The sequence below is a fragment of the Henckelia pumila genome, chromosome 4, assembly GCF_033568475.1.
Source record: "Henckelia pumila isolate YLH828 chromosome 4, ASM3356847v2, whole genome shotgun sequence".
NCBI classification, from domain to species: domain Eukaryota; kingdom Viridiplantae; phylum Streptophyta; class Magnoliopsida; order Lamiales; family Gesneriaceae; genus Henckelia; species Henckelia pumila.
Window position 1 is genome coordinate 133,402,872 of NC_133123.1, and position 21,465 is coordinate 133,424,336.

Genomic DNA, 21,465 nt, shown 5'->3' on the forward strand with positions numbered 1-21,465 from the left:
TTACCACTACAGACCGAGATTCAGAGATTTGGTTTGGAGTGCTATCCGAGTGGCCATGCACCGAGCTTGTCAGTGTTGACGGTGCAGCCAGTTCTGCGAGATCGGATTAGAGAGGGACAGTCCACTGATGAGGAGCTACAGCGATGGAGACAGAGAGATGAGGCCAGAGGTAATCTCTTGTATACAGTGGAGGATGGCATCGTTCAGTACCGTGGGAGGATGTGGGTACCGAACATTGATCAGTTGAGAGCCGAGATTCTAGCAGAGGCTCATGCATCTCCGTACTCCATTCACCCCGGAAGTACGAAGATGTACCGAGACTTACAGTTATTGTATTGGTGGCCTGGGATGAAGAGTGACATCGGGAGAGTGGTGTCAGAGTGCTTGACTTGTCAGCAAGTCAAAGCAGAGCATCAGCGTCCAGCAGGACTTCTTAGACCTCTCCCTATTCCGGAATGGAAGTGGGAGAATATTACGATGGACTTTGTGGTTGGCTTACCGAGGAGTACCAGAGGGTGTACAACGATTTGGGTGATTGTGGATAGACTCACCAAGTCAGCTCATTTCTTGCCGGTAAGGACTACTTACACTTTGACACAGTATGCAGAGCTTTACATCAGAGAGATTGTTAGACTGCATGGCATACCAGTGTCTATTGTGTCAGACAGGGATCCGAGATTCACCTCAGCGTTTTGGAAGAGTCTGCACACAGCTTTGGGGACTAGACTTTTGTTCAGTACAGCTTTTCATCCCCAGACAGATGGTCAGTCCGAGAGAGTGATCCAGGTTCTCGAGGATCTTCTGAGAGCTTGTGTCATCGATTTTCGAGGATCTTGGGAGACTAGACTGCCATTAGTGGAGTTTACCTATAACAACAGCTTTCAGTCGTCTATAGGTATGGCTCCTTATGCAGCACTGTATGGGAGGAGATGCAGATCTCCGGTGCATTGGGATGAGGTTGGTGAGCGGATTTTGTTGGGTCCGGAGATTGTGCAGCAGACAGCTGACATTGTGACGCAGATTCGAGATAGGATGAGGACTGCGCAGAGTCGGCAGAAGAGTTATGCAGATGCCAGACGACGCGATTTGGAGTTCGCTGTAGGTGATCACGTATTCTTGAAGGTGTCACCTATGAAGGGAGTAGCGCGTTTTGGACGGAGAGGCAAGCTTAATCCGAGATTTATAGGGCCATTCGAGATCTTGGAGCGAGTTGGCACGTTGGCCTATCGTTTAGCTCTACCTCCAGGGCTAGCGGCAGTGCACAACGTTTTCCATGTATCCATGCTTCGGAGATATGTCTCCAACCCGTTGCATGTGTTGGATTTCGAGCCCTTACAGTTGCCACCAGATCTTGTGTACGAGGAGAGACCAGTGCGGATCTTGGCTAGAGAGGAGCGGAGGCTTAGGACGCGGGTCATACCGATGGTCAGAGTCCAGTGGCTGAATCACTCGGAGGAGGAAGCTACTTGGGAGACCGAGGAGGATATGAGGACTCGCTACCCGGAGTTGTTCGGGTAAGTACTTTAATTTCGAGGACGAAATTCAATTTAAGGGGGGGAGAATTGTAACACCCGGTATTTTAATTTCGTAAATCCGCCTGCATAATTAGGATATTTAATTATTTAAATTTATGATTTATGGGTTAAATAATTCTGTGAATTATTTATGCATGATTTAATTTATTTTTAAGCATTTAACCCATAATTAGTGATTTTTATAATTTTTAGTATTTTTATTATTTGATCGCGTAGACGGGACCGTGGACGGACGAGATGACAACTTTCTAGCCAAATTATTTTATGAGTCTTTTTGGAGCCTTAAAATATTATTTTGAGTTTTATTATCTCAAAATTTTAAGTATTTAATTTTATTTAATTTTAGGGGTCATTTTTATCCAAAATTAGTCAAAATATTGACTTTTTAGTATTTTTAAAATTCCCCTAAATTAATAATTCGAGATTTTTATGTTGTTATCAGATTTTTTTTAAAGTTATAATTAGGAGTTTAAGTTACATATTTAATATTTAAAACCTTTTATTTTTTAATTATTTATCTATATTTAATTAACACCAAAATTTAAACCTAATCTACCCAAACCCCATTTAGCCGATCACTTCACCCCTTAGCCGCCTCCACCCTCACAGAATAGTCATCTTCTTCATCGATCTTCAGCCCTAAAACTCCATAGAAGATCGGTTTCAAGGTTCCAAGCAAGCCAAAGTCGTCCCGTCGTCCCGAAGTCCTTCCTACACGTGTTAAATCCATATCTACGGTGAAAGGCATGATTTTCCTTCTCATTTTAACGTCATATCAGTATATATTATGTAGGTTATGGTAGGCATCGAAATCTTTTGAAAACTTTTTCAGAAAAATCGATTGATGTTGGTTTTAGGCGCATTGTTCTTCGATTTCATATGCATGCTCACGTTTTTCATGTCCATGGCTAGGTGGTCTGCTGGTCCATGGTTAGAAGGGTTCCTTGGGGTCCCTAGGGTCGAGTGGTAGGGTCAGACATGGGCTGGAGATGGCTAGGAAGAGGTTGGGCATGGCTGCACAAAATCTGTGCTGTTCGCGCAGGTTTAGGGTTTCAAGGAAGGGAGCTTCGTTCTCCTTCCTCAGACCACGGTTTAGGGTAAGGTCGGTTGGGTTAGAACCCCCTTTAAGTTTTCTAAGTTTTTGCAAGAGGTTTCATGGTCTTTCGTGGTCAGAGCTTCGAGAACGAACGTTTCTCCCGCAGCTGCTCGGGTCTGCGCGACAGTGCAAAAGGGCCGGGTGGCAGAGCTTCGTTCTCACTCCATAGTCGACGGTTTGGGCTGGTTCTTGGCTTGTTGGAAAGGCCTGGATGTGAGCTAAGTCCTAGGGGTGGCCCTCCGGCCGGTGGGTGGTCGGAGCAAGGCGGCCGCCGGGGATTTCGGTTGCTGCTCACAGTGGCAGAACAGTCTTGGGAAGGGGGTGATCGGGCTAGGGTTTTTGGGCATGGTCCGGGTCGGGTCAGGGCTCGGGTCGGGTCAGTAAGTTAGTGGGTCGGGTTAAGTGGGTCCGGGTCCGGGTTTGGTGGGCCGGGCTCGAGTCTTTTTATTTTTAAAACATTTTAAGAATTATTGGGTTTTTGAGTCAATTAAATTAAAATAAAATTATTTGGACTCCCAAATAATTTTATTTGGATTTTTAAAATTTTAATTAAGTTAGTCCATAATTTTTATGGGCTTTTGGGCCCATAAAAGTTAATGAGCCAGTCTTTGGGTTTTTGGGCCCAATGGGCCAGTTTAAGTGTTATTGGGCTTAGTGTAATTTTAATGGGCTTAATTAATTTAATTGGGCTTAAAGTTTAAGATATTGGGTTTAAGTACGTTAATGGGCCAGATTTAAGTTAATGGGCTTGAGTGTAGGGCCAGCAGTCCAGAACCATCCATGAGAAAATTGCATGTGTCCTGATTATATATTTAATTATTTTTATGCATTTAAGTTATTTTAATATTTATATGTTAGTAAGAAAATTAAATTAAATATATATGAAGGACACACAATTTATTTAAGTACATGCATTCATGAAATCAATTTTTATGTTATGATTGAAATTCTATGGTTGAGCAAATAAAATATTTTAGGTGTAAATTGAAGTAGTGTGGCCATTTATGGGCAGTTTTTTGCCATTTATGTATGGGCAGTTTCTGCCATTTATGTATGGGTGGTTCGCCACCAGCCTCGTACGATGGTTTCTTAGACTGATCAGTCGCACTATAAGTATGGGTCACACTTACGGATAGGACCATTCGATGTTAAGAAAATAAGTGCTCAACAACTCAGTATGTATGATATTATGTATGTTATGTATTATGTTATTTATGTTTATTTATGTAAGTTATGTTATGTAATTTTTAAGCATGCTCATTCATGTATATGTATGTATTAGTATTAAATTGTTTTATATTATTTTGAACCCTTGTTAGTATGCATGTTGGGCCTCTAGGCTCACTACACTGATATGGTGCAGGTGAGTACGTAGAGGAGCAGGTTACTCCTACCGGTGGTGAGGACGTATGAGCAGCGCTGCAGTAGCCCCGTGACCGTGACAGCTTCTGAGTCACCGTGCATGATGTCATGTGAAACATTTTATTATATTTTTAGTGGTTGAGGTTTATGGGAATATTTTATTAAATGTTTTAGTGCATGCACATATTTTAATTATTTTATTTATGCAGTATATTTTTAATTCTAGGGTTGACTCAGATGTTTAATTATTTTAAAGAATGCATTTTATTTAAGTATTTAAATTGTTTATTTATTTAGTCATGAATTTATTTTAAGTATTTTAATTCAGTGCATATATGTATGGGCATATATGTACATATTTTATTTAGTAGTATAAAAAAAAAAATTTTCCGCATATTTATTTATTATAGAGCTAGGATCGTTTCATTAAGTCTATAATTTCCCCATCGAAGCTCAAGCTTTCAATCTGCCGCACATTTCCCATCAAAACATACAATGAGTCGACAGATGACCAAACCCCTTAATGAAAATCAAAATTTGACAACAGCCCTCTCATTTAGGAATTAAACTCGAGTAAAAAAAAAAGGAACCTGATACAGAGGGGTGGAAACGAGCGACGACGGAGAGTAAGAGGAGGAACAACGGGAGCTTCGACTCCATGGCGAGTGTTCAGTCAACGGGAAGGAAATTCTATGGAAGATTGAACTTGAAATCCCTAGGCCATGGAATCCAACTCAAGACTCCCAAGTCTCAATTTTGTGTGCTACTTTTCGCTTTTCAGCAAATACTTAGCTTCAACAAAACTATTTCGTGCACATACAAGTTTAATTGTCTTCAGTTAACTGGCCAATCGTAATCTGCCATTTAAAGAGTCTCAAAGTTTGTAACAAAGATGTAATAAATAAAAACACTTGTGGAATTTTCATTTTTAACGTAAATTTGTTCTTCAAAAATCCGCGAGACTTTTTTGGAGTACTTGTTAATGGGGGTGGAAGACGATGCAGTGGTTTGAGAGCATTTTGTGACCGATGGAGGGTTTTGGTTGGGATTGCATTGTTTTTTCTAATTAGTTTAATTTACGTGGCCTTTTGTTATTTAATTAGGTGGTTTTTTGTCCTTTTGTTTTGCTTACGTGGATTTTAAGACATGTTGGGTAGGATAGACCGGTGCCAAATAAGTAAATTCCGGTGGGTTTAATGATTTCCGATGGAAAAGGACCAAAACCAAAGAAAAAACCAACTTACTGTATGAGAACCAAAATTTGATGACTTACAGGACTAAAATTCATAGTAGGCCAACTTATAGGACTAAAATTGCAATTTTTCCTAACTTTTTGTCTATCTTTTGTAAGCGGCCCCCTAAACTCAAAATCTTAAATCCGCCTCTGCTTCTTGAAATATGATTTAAAATCTAAAACTAACTTTGACCAAAACTCGGCTCTCAAATTTTAATAGTTTCCCATTGAAAGGAATTTTATTCCTTCATATTTCGGCCCTTAATAAATTGATTATTATAAGATTTTACTTTCTAGACAAGAATCAAATATTTGGTAAATATCTTGTGTATATCTCGAATATGTTAAGATATATATTTGCCAAACTTAAATCGGGTCTTGATAAGGTAGATAATCGATATATTATGAGTTGATAATTAACAAGATTTGATTTGTTGAATTTGATAGAGTTTTATTCCTACTAAAACTTGTTTTCTTATTCATGTAGAACTCCATATAAGGAAACCTTCAAGACTTGGATGCTAATCTATAAAAGAGGGTTTTCACGCACAAGATTGTGATGGACTTCAGATGTACAATTATCTGCGCATAGACTGAAGAATTCCATTGAAGAATTCAAAGATTCTGAAGCAAGGTTTTGCAACATTTGTCGTTGCTTGTCCTCGTGTTGCCGTTCGTGTTGAAGACATTAGAGACAACACTGTGGGAACTGCGTTGTTGAAGATCTTTTCTGTCTCTTCAATTTAGGCTACGGGAGTTGCATCCGATTTCTTTTATACTTTGTTTATTTAGGATGCAAGTTTGATTTCTCGACTTGTTGAGAAATTTAGGATTTAATGACTTTTCGTAAAATCACTAGGATTACTTTGTAAGACTGATTTTACGTTTACTGGTGATATTTAGTCCTAAGGCACCCGCATGAATTTTTATACCTTCGTTTTGGGGCTACGCGCTTGAAACAGCGGTATTGTTGTTAAACAACGTCCACACTAAAGCAGTAGATAAAACACCATACGAGTTATGGAATGACAAAGCTCCTAAGTATTCGTACTTGAGGATTTGGGGATGTCCTGCTTACATGAAGCAGACAGTGGGAGATAAGTTGGATAGTCGATCCACCTTATGTTATTTTGTAGGGTATCCGAAGAATTCAATCGGATATTATTTCTCCTTTATCTCAAAATCGGTTAATAGCTATGATAGTTAAATTTAAATATCTCATTAATGACCAAGTTTATTGTTGAAAATTTGTTAATTCTTAAATGTATTTGTTTGGATAAGTCAATTTTATTTATGGTGATACATTTTGTTGAATTCTTAGACTATTATTGAGATTATGTTTGTGTTTTGCATTTATTTGTGTTGTCATCGATTTGTAACTTGTATATTGGTTCTATATCATTACTTGTATTGTTCGAGGAAATGGTTCTCAGAAAAAAAAATTCATCTTGCATTTTTTTTGTTGTACTTTTTGGAACTTTATTGTTACATGTTTGATGTATAAAACCAGTTAGTTTTTTAAAAAGTTAATTGTATATTTATTTCATAATAAGCTGGTCTTTCTTATGGAAGTACAATGACGACGAACAACCCGTCAAAAGACAGTCAAGCCCAGGATGAAAAAAATTTCTAGCTACGTCCCTGGTAGATTTGGATTTGGATTTGTATCTTTGTTTGTATTTGTCTTTGTATTTTTATTTGTAATTGTACTTGCATTTGGATTTGTATTTGTAGTTGTATTTGTGCTTGTATTTTTTTAGTTTTTGTATTTTGTTTTTAATTTCACCATTTTATGTAATGTTATTTTCTCAGTTTATGAGAGTTAGTTTTCATTAAAATCAATTTCAAATGATCCAAAGTAGCCGGTACATACCAATTTTTTTTATATAGTTTTTTAGTTTATTTTTGTCAAATTATTAATTAATGATAAATAATCAAAGAGATTTGATTGTTTCATTAACTTGAATTAGATTGGCATAAAATCGAGAGAGAGTGTCGATATTTCAGAAATTCTTGTCAAATTTATGAGTGTAAAAGTAATTTCAATTGTCCAGATTCAATTAGGGGAAAGGTGAACCGAGATTCCAACAAAACTTCTTCATATTATATTTTTCTGTGCTAAGCATTCTTGTGGTTTATTTTATTTTCATTCAAGTAATTTTAAATCGAATTCTTTACTTTATAATTTTAGAATAATAACAAAATCAAATTTTCGTTACTTTGGGGTATAGAAATTAAATAATTGAATCATTGTGACGTAGTCCCTGAGGACGATACTCGTACTCAGTACACTTTTCTATAACTTGAGTCGTGCACTTGCGATAATTTTGAGCAGAAAATAGATACTATTACATTGAATTTAAGTGTTGGTATTTGCTCGATCACCCGCTCACTTCTAGTTCAACCAAGTACTTATCGCTCTGATACTACTTAATGTGAGACCTCGGTACTAATCATCTAATCTCGGGTTAAAATATAACTAAGCATACAAGATCCAAGATTTAAAAGAAATAAATAATTTTTTTAAAAAGGAGCCGTGCCTCGCTCGATCGGTAAAATTCAACCAATCGAGCGAGCAAGTATTTCCACTCTGCTGTCCGCCTCAAGGAGTGGCTCCGCTCGATCGGTAAAACTCAACCGATCGAGCGGGCAAGATTTTACCAAAAATAGAAAAGAAGCCACAACTCCCTTGCTCGATCGGTCAATCTCTACCGGTCGAGCGAAGGCAATCCTGAACAAAATTCCTGAAATTAAGCTTTCCAACTCAACTCCAATATTCATTCAATACATAAAGAAGAATATAATACATGCAACAACAATATACAAACTTCAATACTTGCATAAACGATACAATATAACAACAAGTTCGAGTTCTAAACATGCTTCAAAACATAAACTAGATTGACATGCTGTTCGACTTCTAAACCGAGTCTCACTTCTATTCCTTGATCTCGAAGCTAACCAAGCCTAAAAGAATGAACGGGGATCGGGGCTGGTATGTGGATCGAATTTGAATTCGAGGACGGGGATGGGGAAGACATCCCCGTCCCCGACCCGCCCCATTGCCATCCCTATGACCAATCACGATTTTCACCGTTCAGATATTATATAACATAATTATAAAATTTATACCAAATTTGAACCCGATCCGACGGTTCAATTTTTCAGAACGCCTTTTGCAAGTTGGCTAATGTGCAAGTAGACTGCACAAAAATTAAGCGATAAGAGCAGCCTTTGATCGGCGGTTAAAATAAGACTCTACAAACATCTAATCACGATCTCCACTGTTCAAATACTAGCTAATATGATAATAAATATGCATACAAAATTTGAACCCGATCCGACGGTTCAATTCATCCTGCGCCTTTCAAAATTTGAATAATGTGCAAGCCATATGAAAATCCGAGAATTCACATCTCTTTTCTCTCTATATTTTCCTTCCTTTTTTCGCTTTTGCGTCAACCGTGAAGAGCAATCAAAGATTTAGTTTCCTTTCCCACAGACGGCGCCAATTGATGCGTTCAAAAATTTTACATCAAATAAATCATCTCAAACTGATAATCACGAACCAATTTCTTCAATAAACCGAGCCGAATGATCCCAACATATTTTTGTGTATCAAAGAAAACATGTTAGATGGCTCGCCCGAAGGCAAAGCCACTCCGTCGCTCAAGTTAGTAGGGGAATCAATAGAAAATGTATGAAATTGCAAGAGATATAAAATATGAGAAAGACGTGTAAAAGACATAGGTGAGATGTGTATGAAAAGGGTTGGAAGACGTTATGGAAAAAATACAACCTACCTCAATAAGGGTTAGAGATCCCTTATTTGTAAGAAGAGAGTCTCAGTCCATGTAGAATTTTAATTTATAATACAGATATGATCGAGATTGATCGAAAAATTCTTATTGAATTTATTATTATATTCACTAAAATTCATAACTTTTTTTTAAAATTTTAGTCGCATATTGATCATTTTATTATAGTTTTTGATTTGAAATAATAAAGAATAACTATAAAATTAATAAATCAGCCTCTCTAAAATATGGTCCGAGCGGATTGATTTTTAATCTTATGGGGTATCTAATTTCATGTATTTTCAATTTCCAACCTGATTAAAAAATCCATCTAAAATAATATTTAATTTAAGTTTTGAAGACAAATATGAAAAATTGAGTATTTATCCAGAAAATAGAGGCGAAACATAAAAAATTCAATTGAGGAGGTGACTTTGGAATCCATTGAACCTTGTCAACTAGTCCATGCTCTTCCTCATTTTGCCACGCACAATGGAAGTAACGTAGATTTTGTGGAGACTTTACCACTGTTCGTGTACAAAACATGGTATAGTTTGGCAACTTGATCAACGTATATATTGTTTCCAAAAAAAAAAAACTAGTCAACTCATAAAAAATAAATTAACAAACAATCTCGAATTAAATACAAACTAACATTAAAAATATTCGTAATTAAAAGAGAGAACCAAAAAAAAAAACCATAAAATGCAAAAAGCAAAAGCTACTATATTCTTAATGAAACAAACACTATTCTATTGCTTTAGCAACTAAGATCGGTACTAGGATTAACTCCAAGTTTATCACAATATTCTTTATAATAGTCCACCCTCGCTCTAACCGTGCTAGGATTTACACCATCGCATTCACGAGGGCCGTTAATGGCACGAATCATTCCACCAAAACCCTGCCCCGAAGTTATAATTTGATGACATTGATTCATCCAAAACCAAAGGGCCGTCTTGAATGATATGATTCGATCCCTGGCCACGATATCTGGATCGTTAAGTCCGTCAAAACCTATGCTTTCGCCTGCCGCTCCATAGTTATAGTTTCATGACAGTTTTATCCAGGGGCGTAGCTAGGATTTTGAAATAGGGGGGGCTGGAAAATTAAAATTTTAAGCTACATGGATGAGTCATGAGAGTCACAAAGTGGGCGATGAATTGTTTTTACGATCTGCGGCTGTTCGGAGTGAAGAGAAGAGAAACAGATCAATTTTTTAAGGGACAAAATTAAATTGTCAAAAGAGAGTTCAGATAATATAAAATAATTAGGTGGGCTTTGGTAAAATTATAGACTACACCTCTGTATATATTAAAAAAAAATTGGGGTCTTGGCTGGGCTCAAGCCCATACATACCATACGCCCCTGGTTGTATCGGACCTCGCCCATCGTAACCATTGTCCCATTTGCATGGATATTGTGTGTTTTGAATGTCGCAGTATTCACCACTTGCTGCTTTTGATGGACCATTTATTTCTTCTATGTGGCATATAACTGGACATTAATGCAATAGTTATTTAGAAAGCGTATGGGAAAATTACAATTATTGAAAGTAAGCATATGAAAATATGACCCTTTGAATAATAATATATTGCCTCCTAAATTCTAGAAACTTATATATGTGACTATATTATTTTTTGAAATACCGAACTTACATCCCGACTCAAGCGTGACATGAGCGAAAAATGTTGTTATTTTCCTCTTTGAATCGTCCGTAGAGCCAACGGTCCCCAAGTCAGGGTATGAACTAAGCGCTTCAAGAAAGGCATCCCGAGTATAGAATCCTTTCCCGAGGCACTCTCCATCAGCTTGATAAAGTATTCCATTAGGTTGTGCTTGGATTGAGGTATTTGATTTGAGAGTTGATTTCAAATTGATGGATTTCAAAATACATTAATTTGAATCCATTGTTCATTAAATCTCTTGTTTAAAAGAACATGAAATTTCAAAATTAAATTTTAAATCCATTGATTAGAAATATCTTGCTTGTTTAAAATTTTTAAAAATTTCAAATTATAGAAAGTCTAATATATTATTCTTTATATATTATGAAATTAAAAATAGTCTTATGATTACAAAATAATTATGTTCAATTTAAAATAATATAATTTTTTCTTTATTTATTTTCATTGGATTAAATACTAAATTTACATAATAAAATTTAAACAAAATATTTATGTTTTTCAAAAAAACAAATATATAACTTATTATAATATTAAACTTCAATTTATTTTTCATCAAACTAGTAACATAAAAAAAAAATTTGTGCAATACTCTACAATAAAATCAAAATTTAGTAACATATAATAATCAAAAAAATTATATTATCCAAGCTTACAAAGATAATTCAAAAATTATATTAACACATATCCAAACCATTGGATAATATTCCAATGGTTTCTCTAACTTTTGTTTGCAGTTTTTTCATAGTTCTTGGAATTTTCATGAGATCAGTCATCGCCCACACATCGCCCACACGATTACTGCTGCATTTGTATCGGTTCCAGCAACAAATATATCCTGAAAACGTAACTATATATTCATTACACTGTAAAAAAACTATATGCTCATTAATATTATAGTTATATTAAACATAGCCTACGTTTACAAGAATGAGAAGATACAACTTACATATAGCCCGGTCTTGATATAATTCCATGTCAAATCAATAGAACAAATCCTCTCTTCCTTAAGTTTGATTAACAAGTCAAGAATATTGTTGGAATTCACCATATTATCCCTGTAATTTGAATCCAAATGCTTATCGATTAGCCCTTGGCTGAATTTTTCCATATCTTTGTAAGTAAAAGAGGAAACAATGCATAGGGATGACAATGGGGCAGGTCAAATTCAGAAACTTCTTTCCATTAGAAATCAAATCTTGACAGTGCTTGCTTTCATATTTGCATCATTAGACACGAATCATATGAACTGAATAAATACATATCAAAGGCACGAAGCATCATGTACACGATCTAATTTTAAAGCATAATCATATTCATTTTAAGGAATATTTATATATATATATATATATAAGCCCATTACCATCAATTTAAACATGTTCAAGAAGTGTTGGTTGCGAAGGTTGAAGGAACTAGCTTCGAATGACTCGTGACCTGTCACTTGATCGTGACTCAACTTTCTTGGGCAGATCTTAGAATAATCTTTTCTTGAACTTTTGTGGATGTTTTGGCAGAATAATGTCCTATAATACTACTTTACTCGCTGTTTTAATTTGGCTCGAAAGCTCAAACTCGATATTCTTGAATTTCTTGAACTGGGAGAGTGTTTGGAAGTGTTTTTGTGTATCCCTTTTTCCATCACTTTATGAGGTATTTATAGGCTGAAATCCATCTGAAAATGGAGTCAATACATGTTTTCTTGGAGCCCAAACTTGGCCATTATTATGGTCAAAATGTTATCCAAACTCAAGAGTCACCTAGGAGAGTTCAAGGGTTATTTCTTGCACCATAACTATTTTCTTTCCTTAGCTCAATTTCAGCTGAATTCCTCAAGTTTTAGGGCATGAATCATTAAGTTTTATTGAGCTGAAATCTTAAGTTTATAAGATGAAATTTTCAAGCTCTTGAGTTGCCGTGACTTCGAGCTTCGAGTGTTGCAAAGTACTAGCTTCTTGAGCTAAAATTATTCGATCTCCTTGATAAAAATCAAATTAGAATCGAGCTAAAATTTGATAGTCTTAGAACTAAAATTTTGAGTTTCATTGCTTACATCATTTGCTTTGAATAAATTGGGTCATCATACAAGTGGTTAATAGTCATAAGGAATTTTCAGCAATATCATGATTTCACAGGGGTCGTGTATGCAATTATCTCAATAATATATTTTAAAAAATTTTGTGGTTTTTCCGGGCCTTTTCTTTGTATGAGAACATACGAATCAAAGCCGCCTAGATAGATTTAGCTTCGTAACTCAAAAGAGAGCGAAAAATGAAGCATCTTGAATACCAATGATTTTTAGTTGAAGATGACAACTTTCTTGATAGGATCGATTTGGGTGAGTGAAATTGCTTGATAAACTGATATCACGAAATTACTGTAGGATTTGACACTCGAAACTCTTAGATTGGTTCAGTTGAGGTTGGTTAACTGAATCCTTTCTTCTCGTGTGTCGATGTCAATTGGCAAAAAAATATATTGTGCGAAAGAATGCCAATTAATAGATTAGAACTTGTGATTGAATGGATTGATAGGAGCAACAAGTAACTGAGAGTGAGAAACTGAAAGTAAAGGGACACATTGATTTTTTTATGGATGTCGGTGATTTCAAGTACTCATACGTCATCCTTTTTTCCACCTCGAAGATTCACTCTAGAATACTTTGACTATTACAACACTTTTGCAACAGCCCACTCTAAGAAAATAATCTATCCTAATATCAACTAAACAGTCCCCGGCAATGGCGCCAAAAACTTGACCGGCTAAATCGGTGTGATATAAATCTACTGGCAAGCGTACCAGGTCAAGTAATAGTAAAGTGGACAGAGAGTCCGATATATATATATTTATTATATATATTATATTTTATGAAAATCTATTTTAAGTATAGATATTTTAAATTTATTATGTATTATATTTTATGAAGAATTATTTTAAATTCACTTCGAACTTATGAGTTGGAGATGAATTTTGAAAAAAAAAAAACAAAGGTAAGTCTATTGCACTTCAATTTTCCAATGACTCATACAATGATTTTGTTTATCTGACACAGGGAGTCAACGAGTCTGACTTAGGAGATGATTCTATTGCCTTACTTACCAAACAATTTGGTAACTACTTGAAGAGAATGAGAGATTATAAGAAACCTGGTCAGAAACCTAAAGTTTTGAATGCTCCTGCTGTTGGAAAACCATTGAGGATTTGCGAACCAGAACAGAATACCATCCCTTCAAAGAGTCAAAATCATTTTCAGAAAGAAGGAAAAACACTGAATATCTCAAAGAAGTTTGAGTCTGTGAAGTGTTATGAGTGCACAGGCTTCAGTCACTATGCTAATGAGTGCCCAACTAGACTTCGCAAAGGAATGTGTGCTTCCCTAAGTGATGATGAAGATGAGGAGGGTACAAAACAAGGAGAAGAAGAGACTCACAATTCACTGTCAGTGCAGGTACTACATAAGAAACACAGTGTTGTCACAGGTGTCACAACACTGACCAGAAGCTATTTTTTCTGAATGCTTCGGTATCTAAAGACTCTAACAATCAGGATGCTGATGAGGAAGAGCTGTCTTTAGAGAATTCCCAGAAGATGTATGAAGAATTATATACTGATTGGATGTTAAGGAACAAATCAAATTCAATTCTATCAAAAGAGAACAGTGAACTGAAGGCATCAGTGGCAAGACTAGAAGTTGTTCTGAGCAAGAAGGATTTAGAACTATGAAAGGTCAAAGAAGAGCTTGGAAGAGCCAATACAACTCTCGCAAAGTTTAATTCAAGAAAGACCAAGCTAGATTCAATTCTGATGATGGGAAAAGATGATAGAGCTGGTCTAGGCTTTCAAAACAGCAAGTTTGAAGTAGGGGAGTCGTCACAAACTGTTTTTGTCAAAGAGAACAATAACTCTGTTAGTGTTCCAATTGAAATTCCAAAGGAAAAATCAATTCCATTAAAGACACAAGCTCCAGTTCATAGGAAAAAACAAAAGAAGCGAAGGTTTGTTTGTCATTACTGCCACAAGCAATGTCACATCAAGCCTTACGGTTTTAAGCTCAGGTATGACTATATGTACTGGAATTCCAGGAAAGTGTTGCCATCAGTGTTGCCAACACTGAACCAGAACACTTCTAGGAGGAAAAATACTGAGAAAAAGGTTTGGGTACCAAAAGCTAAATCCAGTTGTAATGTTGTGTATACTTCCTTGAAAGCTAATGTTACAGGTAATTGGTACTTCGACAGTGGCAGTTCACGCCACATGACAGGATTGAAGAAGTATCTTTCTGACTATGTTGAACTGGACAAAGGAAAAGTGACATATGGAGGAGGAGCCAATGAAAGATTGTTGGAAAAGGCACCTTGAATGTAGAAGGACTGCCTAAGCTTCACAATGTTCTACATGTTGAAGGATTAAATGCATATCTTATTAGCATTAGTCAACTTTGTGATGATGATCTTTATGTGAAATTTGATAAAAATATGTGTCAAGTATTTGATAAGAGTAATTCTTGTGTTTTGACAGGCTCTAGATCTTGCCGAAAGGAAAAACAGAACCCTCCAAGAGACGGCAAGGGTTATGTTAAGCTCAAAAAATATTGCAAAAAGATTTTGGGCTGAGGATTTAAATACTTCATGCCACATATCCAATAGGGTATATTTAAGAAAAGGTTCTACTATGACATCATATGAAATTCTCATGGGAAAGAGATCTAACCTTAAATATTTTCATGTTTTTGGATGCATATTGTTAGGATCGAAATATGTGTAGAGGGGGGGGGGGGGGGTGGGTGAATACACAATATAAAATTTTGCGAGTACTTCGATCTGATTTGTAAGAGTCAGACAGAAGTTTCGTTTGCTTAAAACTTTTGATCTGTTCGAAAGATCTGAGCAAGTCAGGCGGAAATAATCTTCCTCACAGATTGAATGCCTAATAGTACTAATGCAAATGAAATGAAATAATTGCAGTAAAGAGATAGAGTTGTTTCTGGATGTTCGGAGATGAATTCTCCTACGTCACCCCTTTTTATGTTTCCAGAAGGATTTCACTAGAAGACTTTGACTTATACAATTCCTTTGTACAAATCCAATCCAATCAATCCTTTGATAGGAACCCCAAGCAATACTCTAACTCGAAGTAGAACAATTTTTCTACTTAGATTTTACAAGATGAAGCAACAGAGTATGCTTCGATGGTTGGAACTGGGAAGCTGTAGCTTTGATCTGGATCGATTTGAAGTGTATCTTTGAGCTTGATCGATCTGTGTTGTGTTCTAACTCAGAATATCGAGACTTTGATCTGATGAAATAAATATCTGAGTTGGTATATTGAGTGAAGGCTTTTTCGACTTTGAATTTGATTGCTTTGTAATTTTTACTCTTGGTCTCCTGTCTTGAATCTTCAAAATTCTTGAGTATTTATAGTTTCCAAAAGTAGACAGTGAGCCGCCAACAATTTCTGATATTGGGCTGCCAGCATATCTCATAAATAGCTCACAAATCTTGACTTAAAGCAAAGGCCGATCAACGTTCAAATTCTCATTAAATGATTTTGTCGTTTTCTTCAATTACAGCAACGGATAGATTCCTGATGAAGCTTCGATCTGGTTGTTGACCATTTGGTCTTGTGTCAATCGATCCGATGTAATAAGATCTGTGGAGCTTGATCTGTATCTTGGTTTAATCACGATACTTTGATCTGGCAACTTTCGTAGAAATCTTTAGTCTTTAATATTTGATGAGTCCGATTAATTTATTTACTTGGTTTTGTTTTGACTTTGTAATCACCGAAATTCTAGAGTTTGATCTCCAACAATTTTCCAATTTTTGGTGATGTCAAAACCAAGTTAATATTCGGATCAAAAATATGATGAAGATGATAGATCGAAAATCTTTTCTAAAATTTTCTGTCATAGATCAAATAATAATTTTAGACAAAATAAATGTCAAAAATTAATTCTTCAGATCTGCTTGTCTCTGCTTTTCTTCTGAACTGAAAATTTTACTTCTTTCCCTTGCCTTTAGCCTTTTCCCCCTTTTTGGCAGCACCACCCTCAGATAAAAGATCTAGAATAACTGTGAGCTGAGTACCAAAAGTGTCATGAATCTGTTTGGTGTGAGCTTCAGTGGAGGCTTCGATACCTTCAAGCTTCCGAAGAATATTTATATATTCTGCAGTGTGTTGCTTTTGGACATGCACAACAGATTCACTAATGTTGTTTATCATTGTCAGCACATGTGATTTGAAATCACGTAGGTCAGTAGAAGTTTGCAGCTGATTAGCTTGCAGTTCACCGACTATAGTAGAGAGTTGAGTGAGTGAATTAGCCAAGTGTTGATCTGGTCTGATGTCAACCGGATGAGAGAGATGAGCTTCAGTGGCGTCAGTAGAAGTAGAAGCACTAATTTGAATATATGTGTGAGTTCTTTTCTAAGGAGCCGGATGCTTCTTTAAGAACATGACACTTCTAACTCATGGGTTTTTAGGGTCCCATGTAGTTGATCAAGATCATAGGCGGCAGTGTCCCCTTTGTTGGATTCGATGATGGCGGTTCTCTTTGCATCCCATTCTTTTGGTAGGGCACGAAGAGCTCTCCTCCAAACTTGCTTGGTAGGATATTGTTCTCCCAATTGTGCTAACTCATTGATGATTTGAGTAAGCCTTCGGAATATGGTGTCAACATCTTCATTGGATTCCATCTCAAATGTTTCGTATTTGAGTTGGAGTAAGTCGATCTTTGTCTCTTTCACTTGGTTGGTGCCTTCGTGACATATCTCTAGCTTGTCCCATATCTCTTTAGCGGATGAGCACATCGATATCCGGTTGTACTCGTTCATATCTAAGGAACAATGCAAGATATTCATAGCTTTAACATTTTGCGAAATTAATTTCATGTCCTCTTTTGAAAAGTCATCCATTCCCTTAGGAATTTCAACCCCATCAACTATTTTCATAGGTGTATAGGGACCTTTCACCGTCACTTTCCATAGGTCATAGTATACGGATTGGATATATAGGGACATACGATTTTTCCAATACCCGTAGTTTATGCCATTAAAAAGAGGAGGACGATTAGTAGATTGCCCTTTAGCATAATCACTCGCTAGGTTTGCCATAAAAAGGATTTGAAAAGTATTTTCAAATGGCTCTGATACCACTTGTTAGAACCTAATGGGGGGGGGGGGGGGGATTTAGGTTCTATTGGCAACTTTAGCAATTTAAAGCAATTTATGCAAGTACGCAAGCGGAAGACTTAAGCAATCAAATAATAAGTGCGGTAAATAAATGCGTAATGTAAATAAAGCAGTAAAAGGAAAAAGAGATGTTTATGGAAGTTCGACGATAAATCGTCTACGTCTCCCCTTCTTGGTTAAGTCGATTAACCAAGGATCCACTAGCACTTCGAACGTCTTGGCCTTGATGGCTCCAAGGATAGCCTTACACTTTGACACGATCACCGCGCCGATACAACTCAACACTCTTGTCCTTAAGGGCTCCAAGGATAGCCTCAACACTCGTAAAATACACTTGGCTTCACACACAAGTGTTTACAAAACCGAGCAACCAACTCACAAACTAACAACCCTCGATATTACAACCCCAAATACAACTCGATATGTGAATATATTTTGAACACTCAAAAGGGGCTACAAATTGCTCAACAAATGGCTTGAATAATGCTTGAGAGGATTGAGAGACTTGAAGATGTTGAGATGGATTGAATGGCCTCGGAATGCCTCCTTTTATAGCTGAAATTTTGGCATCGATCGGAACTTCCGATCCCTGCATCGGAGCTTCCGAAATTTGAATTCTGAGACACGCGGGTGTACTGGATCGGAACGTCCGATCCACTTCGGAGCTTCCGATCGGCGCAATAAATGTGGTGTCGGACAAAAGTCTTCCGGACAAGATTATCAGGCGGCCGTTCAGGATCGGAACGTCTGATCACGTTCGGTGCTTCCGATCTGCTTCACTTCGTTGCCTTCGATCTGCTTCCGAACAATATAAAAATCCCTTAGAAAATGATCGGACCTTCCGAACCATGATCGGAGCTTCCGATCCACCCTTAGCTTCCGAAGATGCTTCTGATCATGATCGGAGGTTCCGATCTCCAATCGGAGCTTCCGATCCCGTAGCAGTAAACTTCTTCGAATTTTGTTTCTGATCTTGAGTATGAATTTAGTCTTAATTCATCTTGAAAATTTTAACTCTGTAATAAGCTCAATGTAAATATTAGTAACATTTTAACCTAGTTTTGTTAATCATCAAAACATAGAGAAATAAGACTTGTTAATGCATTAAAAACATTAATCTCATAATTCGAGATTTATATGCGTTTAAGGCGTAACAGAAACTCTGGATGATATGCTAACCCAAGTACCAAAAGGGGATTGGAGATATGATATACACAAATATCTGACTACAAAAGAACTGCCAAGTGATAATAAGAAAGCTAAGGAGACAAAACGAAGAGCACTTCGTTTCATCATGATAGACCAAATTCTGTTCAAAAGATCTTTTTCTCAACCTTTGTTAAAGTGTTTGGGCCCCGACGAGGCAAAGTGTGTATTACGGGAAATTCATGAAGGGTCTTGCGGAAGTCATCTAGGCAGTCTTGCCCTAGCTCGGAAAGCTCTTCTTGTTGGTTTATTTTGGCCTACTATGCGGAAACACTCCTCAGATCTGGTTTATTCGTGTTATAATTTCCAGAGACATGCTAACCTACAGTGGAGACCTGCAGAATACATGAAGGCAGTGGTGGCCGCTTGTCCTTTTGATCAGTGGGGGATGGATATTGCAGGGCCATTCTCTGTTAGCATGGGGCAAAGGAAATTTTTGTTGGTTGCAGTCGATTATTTTTCCAAATGGGTGGAAGCCGAGCCCCTAGCCAAAATTACAAAAAATGAAGTGCTCAATTTTATATAGAAAAATATAGGGTGCCGCTTTGGGATCCCTCGCAGGTTGGTATCAGACAATAGGAGACAGTTCTGTGGATCCAAAATTCGAGCATGGTGTCAAGAAATGAAGATCGAACAAGTTTTCACCTCTGTTGCATATCCGCAAGGGAATGGACAGGTCGAAGTTACCAACAGAACGATAGTCCAAGCTCTTAAGACACGACTGGATGCAGCTAAGGGCAAGTGGGCAGACGAACTCCCTTCCGTATTATGGTCCTACCGAACTACAACTCGATCTGGTACAGGATTAACTTCTTTTAGCATGGTGTATGGGACTGAAGCTGTTCTCCCGGCAGAAATTGGACAAGAGAGTGCCAGGATAATGACATATGGGACAAACAATCAAGAATTGTGAGCAATGGATTTTGACTTACTTAAAGAGCACAGGTCCCGAGCTGCAATTAGGCTCACAGTCTATCGCAAACGAATGACCCAGGCCTACAACAAAAGAATATACCCTAAAGTTTTCCAGGAAGGAGACGTGGTTATGCAAAAGATACAACATCCAGGGGAAAGAGGAAAGCTAGAGGCCAATATTGAAGGCCCATTCAAAGTAATAGGAAAAGCTGGGATAGCTGCATATTACTTGGAAGATGCCCAAGGCAAGAAGGGTAAAAGGCCATGGAATACTCAGCACTTGAAAAAATATTATCCCTAGTAGCTCAGCTCGGGCCTCAGCATGTTATTTGTAGTTCACTGAGCTGGTCCTTAACCAGTTAGTCTTTTTGCGTTATTTATTCCTGTTTTGCAATAGTCTGTCCTATTTTGTATACTTTCGGATCAGTCCTGTTTACCGTCAATTTTCCTTTGGAACAATTTCGTTGCAAGAGTCAGTTTTGTTTTATTGAACCTACCCTACGAAATTTTTTAGAAGCATTCTTAACTTCAAAGCCCAGGCAGGTCTGGCACTAAAAGTCCACATCAGTGGAACTCAAAGCCCAGGCAGGTTTGGCATTCAAAGTCCACATCAGTGGAACTCAAAGCCCAGACAGGTCTGGCATTCAAAGTCCACATCAGTGGCCCACATCAGTAGAACTCAAAGCCCAGGCAGGTCTGGCACTCAAAGTCCACATTAGTGGCCCACATCAGTGGAACTAAAATCCCAGGCAGGTCTGGCACTCAAAGTCCACATTAGTGGCCCACATCAGTGGAACTCAAAGCCCAGGCAGGTCTGACACTCAAAGTCCACATCAGTGGCCCACATCAGTGGAACTCAAAGCCCAGACAGGTTTGGCATTCAAAGTCCACATCAGTGGCCCACATCAGTGGAACTCAAAGCCTAGGCAGGTCTGGCACTCAAAGTCCACATCAGTGGCCCACATCAGTGGAACTCAAAGCCCAGACATGTCTGACACTCAAAGTCCACATTAGTGGCCCACATCAGTGGAACTCAAAGCCAGGCAGGTCTGGCACTCAAAGTCCACATCAGTGGCCCACATCAGTGGAACTCAAAGCCCAGGCATGTCTGGCACTCAAAGTACACATCAATGGCCCACATAAGTGGAAGTCAAAGCACAGGCAGGTCTGGCACTCAAAGTCCACATCAGTGGCCCACATCAGTGGCCCACATCAGTGGCCCACATCAGTGGAACTCAAAGCCCAAGCAGGTCTGGCACTCAAAGTCCACATCAGTGGAACTCAAAGCCCAGGCAGGTCTGGCACTCAAAGTCCACATCAGTGAAACTCAAAGCCCATGCAGGTCTGGCATTCAAAGTCCATATCAGTGGCCCACATCAGTAGAACTCAAAGCCCAGGCAGATCTGGCACTCAAAGTTCACATCAGTGTCCCACATCAGTGGAACTCA

The 21,465-nt window shown here is 37.6% G+C and overlaps 1 pseudogene; it reads right to left on the reverse strand.

Annotated features, from left to right (window-relative positions):
- Window positions 1–9,784: 9,784 nt before the first annotated feature.
- On the reverse strand, window positions 9,785–11,820 carry LOC140861784 (endochitinase EP3-like; annotated as a pseudogene).
- Window positions 11,821–21,465: the final 9,645 nt, after the last annotated feature.